We start from the raw sequence: 6,781 nt of genomic DNA, 5'->3' as shown, positions 1-6,781 counted from the left end.
CTCCCTCCCTCCCTCCCTCCCTCCCTCCCTTCCTTCTTTCCTTCCTTCCTTCCTTCCTTTTTTTCTTTCTTTTTCTCTCTCATTCTTGGAATAGTCTATTTATACATAGTATAAATACAACATACACATACAACACATACAACACACACACACACATGCACACACACACACACACACACACACACACCATTTGCTAGCATAAATGTCATTTTCCCCACAAAATTATCCTTTCAGTTTTTTTCTGCTTGTAGCATTTTGGCTACTTTTTATAACACTGATAATTTTCTTTGCACTGCAATTTTCTGTGTCTGTCCTATCTTTCCTAATCAGGTCTAAACATTTGAGGGCAAAGTAGAAATGATTGTGTCTGGTCTTTATAACCCTCCAATACCCAAGGCATTACTTAATACTCAATAAGTACTTATTGTTCAGGTAGATAGATAAACTAATCTGATCTTTGGTTGAAAAGCCCTATGTCAGGGTGATAGAGAAAGAAACTGAATGTACTTTTCAGACAGCTTTAATAATCAGGCTGTCTGAATCTCATAATCAGAAACAGTGATGAATTAGGAGCCAGCAGGCTTTCACCGATAGACAAAACATTATCTAACTCATATTCAAATGATTTTCCTAACATTAGTGCATAGACTAATTTTGCTTTGTAATTTTGTTATAAAAAATCTGTTATGTTACCATGGCTCTTGAAAGTATTCAACAACAACAACAACAACAACAAAAAACCCAAAAAATCAAAAACCAAAAACCAAAAACCAAACCAAAACAAAAAATACTAGTGTATCCCTGACTTCGTCATTTTTCATTTAGGGGTACTTTAGCCAAATTTGTATCTCAAGTTCAATTTATACAACACGTGTTTTAGACCATCATTGTGGCTTCTTAACACCTGTTTGACTCATAGGAAGCATTTTGCTAAGTCCTGTAGTATGGTGCTCTCAGGTGGGAATGTACCATGACATTGACCCTGTAAGTGCTCCCTTCCAGAGGTGTGCACTGTTTTTGCAAAGTTCTAATAAGAAAATACTCAAGGAAATGGGCTTTTAAGTTGAAAACATTATACCTGCTTTGTTGGAGTATGCTACAATTTGGATGATTAAACAATATATCTAATTACTCAGAGTTCTGGAGGTTATAAGTCTGGCAAGACTGGTTTCTTCTTAAGATTTTTAAGGAAAAGATCTGTTCTAGGCCTCTCTCCTTAACTTGCAGGTAGCTTGATTTGTTCACTATGTATCTTCATGTGAGACTTCCTCTGTGTGTGTCTCTGTGTGTACACAGATTTTCCCCATTTAATAATGGACATCACTCATATTGGATTAGGGTTCACACTAAAGACCTCAGACTAATTTATCAGTTTCTTTTTTTCTAGTTTTCAAGACAGGGCTTCTCTGTGTAGCCTTGGCTGTCCTGTAAGTTTCACTGTAGACTGCTTTCTAACTCATAGCGATCCACCTGCCTCTGCTTCCTAATTGCTGGGATTAAAGGGATGCTTCTATAATGATTCTATCTCCAAATAAGATCACATTTGGGGCTACTAGGGGTCAGGACTCGAACATTTTAAAGTGTACATGCCACATACATGTGTATAAACTTTGTTATGGGAAATTACAAATGGTTCAGGATCATAAAAAGCTAATTTCCAATCCTGTGTCTGCTAGTTCTGGCTATATCCAGATCAGAGAAGATCATGTTTGCTGACTGGTATACTTAAGGGGCTTTGGAAGCAGCTTGGGCTGGTCTATGGTTAAGAACAAGGCTGTAGATAAGAAATGATAAAGCATAAATCAGGGAACTGAGACAGAAATTTGGATTATGGATCAATTTCTCCTGATAATGGGACTATGATATTGAGACTAATTTTCAGTGCAATCTATTACAGAAAGTGTGTGTGTGTGTCCCTACAGACTTGGTATGGTCTGGATCACATAATAGCTTAGCAGAGGACTAGAGAACTGTTTAAGAAGTTAAGAGCATATACTGCTTTAGTAGAGAATCTGAATTTTGTTTCCAGTGATCAAAATAGTCAGGAGATCTGATGCCCTCTTCTGGCCTCCTCAGATACTTGGACTCATGTGCACACACCCATACACATATACATATATACACATAATTGAATATAAAATAAAACAAAATAAATAAATGTATAAATATCTGAGCAAAATGAGTAGATGGGAGACCAGAGAACTCAAGATTCATTATGACAGCAACTCTTTGCTAGTCTGGCTCATCTCCCAGACATTCTACTTCCTGTGGCCTCTGTATGGATATTGTAAGTATCTATGAGGGCATCCATCTCACAAAACACTGGATTTTGTGCCCAGAAACCTAAGTATAAATTTAATAATACACAGGCATACACATAGATACAGAGTACATACATATATACCCAGGGGGACATTTAAAATATGTGGAATATATGTGAATATATTTATAAACACATATACATACATATATACACATAATTTTTCCACATATTTCCTAAGAGAGTCACATAATCTATATAGGAAGAGAGATATTAAAAGTTATAAAGTAAGTATATACAAACTTATACCTTAAAAGTATGTGTTTTTAATCTTATGGTCCTATTTTGGCAGCCTCCAGATTTTACCACTGTGTGTCACTCCTCAGCTGGCAGTGTTCTCTATCAGTAGAGGCACTGCTGTGGTTTGGATACAAATCACCCTCAAAAGTTCTTTCTGGGAAATCTTGGTTCCCAGCCATTGGGGCTATCTTGAAGTGATTTGATCCTAGGAGTTCTGACTAGTGGATTTACTCCTTGATAGATTTAGAAAGTGATTATTAGGAGTTTATAGAATAACAGGAAGTAGGGCGTATCCAGAGACATTGTGTCACTGGGAGCACGCCGTTGAGGGATACATCCACATAAGTTGTTTTCTTAATGTAAAAATATAAGAAACATAGGTATTGTATAAACCAAGGCAAATAACACATAGCAGTTCACCATATCTAAAAGTCTCATTCTGGTTGGGAGATTTCCATTCTTGGGCTTTGGGACTTTTAGTTGGAATTTTTAGGGAAATACAGGTTCCTCTTTACTATAGTCAGGAGCCACTCAGGATATAGCAACATGGTACTCCATGCTGGTAACTCAGCATTTGTGCTCCAGGTAGTACACAACTCTCCCCTGGAGTGATTTTCAGGCTGGAATTCAAGCTTTGAGGTCTTACAGCCACCCATAGGGGTTGCCACATCAACTTTTATGAAGCTGGCATGACCAGAGGCTGATGTACCAGGGTTAGTTTTATAAGCATTTCATAAGGCCACTGCTGGTTTCCTTGGATCTTTGTGGGAAGTACTTGTCCTCTTGGGAGGGTGGACTCAAGGCTTTAGCATATGAATTCTTCCTCTTCAAGAAAAATACGGTGATCTCAGAGTAGTCAGCTGGGGTGCTGGTCTGTGAGCAAACATTGCATGTACTGTTTCTTCTGCGTCAGTGATCCCATTCAGAGCATTCCCCAGAGTTTATATTGGAGTCCAGGCTTTTTAAATCAAGATTTGCTGTTCTCTGCAACATCTTTTAGTTCCGGGCATGTTTTTTATTAAAAACTAATTGTGAAGTATGTCAGAGTGACTAAGGTATAGTAGTTATGTCCAAATAATCCCCAAAGTCAAGATTAAGAGTTTGATCTGGGTCCAGAATTAACCTTTCTTTTTCAGTTAGGGTCTATAAAGGAACCTTGAAGATACATAAGCATGGTCTTCATTTTTATTTTTTACACATTAGAAGCCCATTTCTGTCACATAAGTTATTTTTAGAATAATAAATCTTGCTATAAATATTGATTTAATGATATAAACATTTGAGGCCACAGTATCTGCATTTCTAGCTTCATTGATGTTTTACCAGTTGATGGTTTGCCTTTTCTCAGTCCTGGGCAGGCACATAAAAAGTGCCACCAAAGTTTTGGTTGTGTATGAAAAATAACTACATCTGTTATTTTTAAACACGAAGTAGACACTAACTTGTGCATTAGATGCTATTCCTTAGGTTGAGATACTTATGTGTTTAACATAGCTGTGACTCATGGGAGTGAAAGACTCTCCTAGAAGCCATGGGATTCACTGAGGGCAATCTCCTCTATTTTTGCCCAACCTGGGACATCTGTGCCAAGCTCCTGAGGAGACACAGTTTAAGAAAAACTACTCATACTGTTCTTTTTTGCTTTGAATTTTTTCCTGCGTTTGTTGCCTATTAATTTTTTTTTACCATTTCTATTTTTACAAAATATCCTAGTAAAAAAAACAAGTAATTCATAGCTAGTAAGCACTTATTATGGTGATGCCAAGACATCTATATGCAGATGCCTGTCAGTTACTGGCTTGTTTCTCATTGCGTTGCATGCTCTGGGCTTCTGTTGTTCTACATGGGCAGTGGATGAGAAAATAGTGCTCCTATTGGCTCTGGTTCTCATGATGCTTAGGCTTTAGCGTGATAGAAAATAAAAAGCCAACAAACAATGAGATTATTTCATCGAAGTGAAAGTGTTTTGAATAATACAAAAGAGAGCAATTAGACAAAGAGTGATTGCATGCAGAGGAGAACAATTTTAAATAGGATAATCCAAGAAGTCCTCTCGGACATGATGGGAAGGGATCAGGTAGATGGCTGTGTACATCAGCAAAGGCACAATCAGAAAGAATTTTAAGGTTCAAAGTCTGAATCAGGAATACATTGTTTTTATTGAGCATTTACTATGTGTAGGACACTATGTAGACTTCGGGGATATGATAAGATGAATCAAGTCAGCCACACCTCTGCAGAGTTTATATTTCAGGTAAGAAGTGAGGAGCCAGACAATGAATAAATAGAAAGAAAGCAAGTTAGTGATAAGTCTCTCAAAGGAAGATACAGCAGAGGAAGTGTACAGATAATCGAGTGAGGAGGTGTGCGGTTAGAAAAGTCTCTGAGGAAGTAACATTTATATAGAGAAAGAAACCAGGTACACAGACTTCTATAGGGAGAGAAAGAGCGTTTGGTGTGGAGAGAGCAGAAATGAACTGGCAGAAGAAGGGATTTGGTGTTTAGGATGCATGTCAGAGAGGGAACAGAAACTAGACTGTGTAGGACCAGGTCATTCTAAGTGATGTAGAGAACTGCGGCATGTACTGACAGTTACATGGTGTGTTAGGAGAATGAAGAGATAAGGAAATATCTGGTCTAATACAAGGCTTGCCACTCACTATGTCTCTGTCTCTGTCTCTGTCTCTGTCTCTGTCTCTCTCTCTCTCGCTCTCTCTCTCTCTCTCTCTCTCTCTCTCCCTCCCCCTTTTCTCTCTTTCTTCCTCACCACACCCACATCCCATCACCACTGTCCCCCTCTTGACGCACTTTTCCCCCCTTGTACATCTGTATTGTTCAAATCAAAGCAGAAGGTGCCTCCACTTCCTGTTTTTTTTTTTGCTTATTTGCAACATTTATGCTGTTATAAAATCCTTGAACTTACAAAAATATCATTTTTTTCTAAGTGACATATCACTTCAATGCCTCACAAATTATTGGAGTGCATCCAAATTTCTAATGGAGATAAGTTTTGGCCATTGCGATGTATGTGCAGTCTAGTAGTACCCCCTTGCGTAGGCTGGGCATTCCTGAGACTGCTCATGGCAGATGTACACAGAAGACTTCAAATGTGTTCCTGTATCAGCTTCCTGGTTTGCAGGTAGCTCAGAACACAGTGCTAATTCAGAGAAGGATTTAGGTCATTTAATCTATCTGAGGCTCCAGTTTCTCAGCCGTGCAACTGAAAGAATAGTCCACAGGATTATTGGGGAATTGAATGAAACAATGCATGCCAAACTACAAGTGCGTTAGACATCTCTGAGTAATTAATAGATGATATTTCATGGCTGGTACTGTCATACTTCTTTTCACCTCAACGAAACAAGGCCATTTCTTTAGAGAAAGAGGAGAGGCCTGCCCTTTCAGCGGCATGCGCTATTCTACAAAAAGTCAAACAGTCTAATATGGGCTCCTCCTGTTTCACCTTCTCTTTCTTGCTGTGTGTGATGTTTTGAAGATCTATTCTTGTGGCAAAGAGAATAATTGTGTGAATTAGGAAGTGGCAGAGCAGGCTTTGAGTAGCAGCTCCTGGGAAAGAGAGAAGGCATGCACTCCTAAACAGTGAGAAGTATGATGTTGGCCCTTCATTGCTTGTCTGGTCCCTTGGAGAAACACATTTCTACTTTTTGAGGGAGAAGGAGGAAATCACTTCCTGTCCTTTCTTAGGTTTCATTCACATGTATACTACATGCAGATGATGGAGTCTTCTAATTATCCTATATTTTCTCTTTCTGCTTAGTTTAAATTTACACCATTTTTTTTAAAAGATATTAGTGCTTTGTCTGTATTTCTGTGCACTACAAGTGTGCTTAGTGCCTGAAGAGACTAGATCCCTTGGACCTGGAGTTACAGAAGGTTATGAACCATCATACAGGTGTTGGTGATTGAACCCCAGTGCAAGAGCAGCTAGTGCTCTTGACCACTGAGTCATCTCCATGCTCTGTGTTTTCATACCTGAGTGGCAAAGCGGAATGCACCAATCTCCACCAGCATTTGCTTGTGTCTCTTACGGTGTATAGATGCACAGTAGTATCATCATTTTGTGTGCTTTGTTCTTTTCTCCCAGTTTCTCTTCCCTACACCCCTCCCCCAGCCTTGCTCTTTATGTTTTTATGTCTTTCATCAGGTTCTTTGTGTTTTCAGTCCCATCTGTTCTATCTTTTGTTTTTTATCTCCAGTGGG

The sequence above is a fragment of the Grammomys surdaster genome, unplaced genomic scaffold (genome assembly GCF_004785775.1).
Source record: "Grammomys surdaster isolate TR1022 unplaced genomic scaffold, NIH_TR_1.0 220, whole genome shotgun sequence".
Classification (NCBI taxonomy): Eukaryota; Metazoa; Chordata; class Mammalia; order Rodentia; family Muridae; genus Grammomys; species Grammomys surdaster.
Note: the sequence above shows the minus strand (reverse complement) of the source record.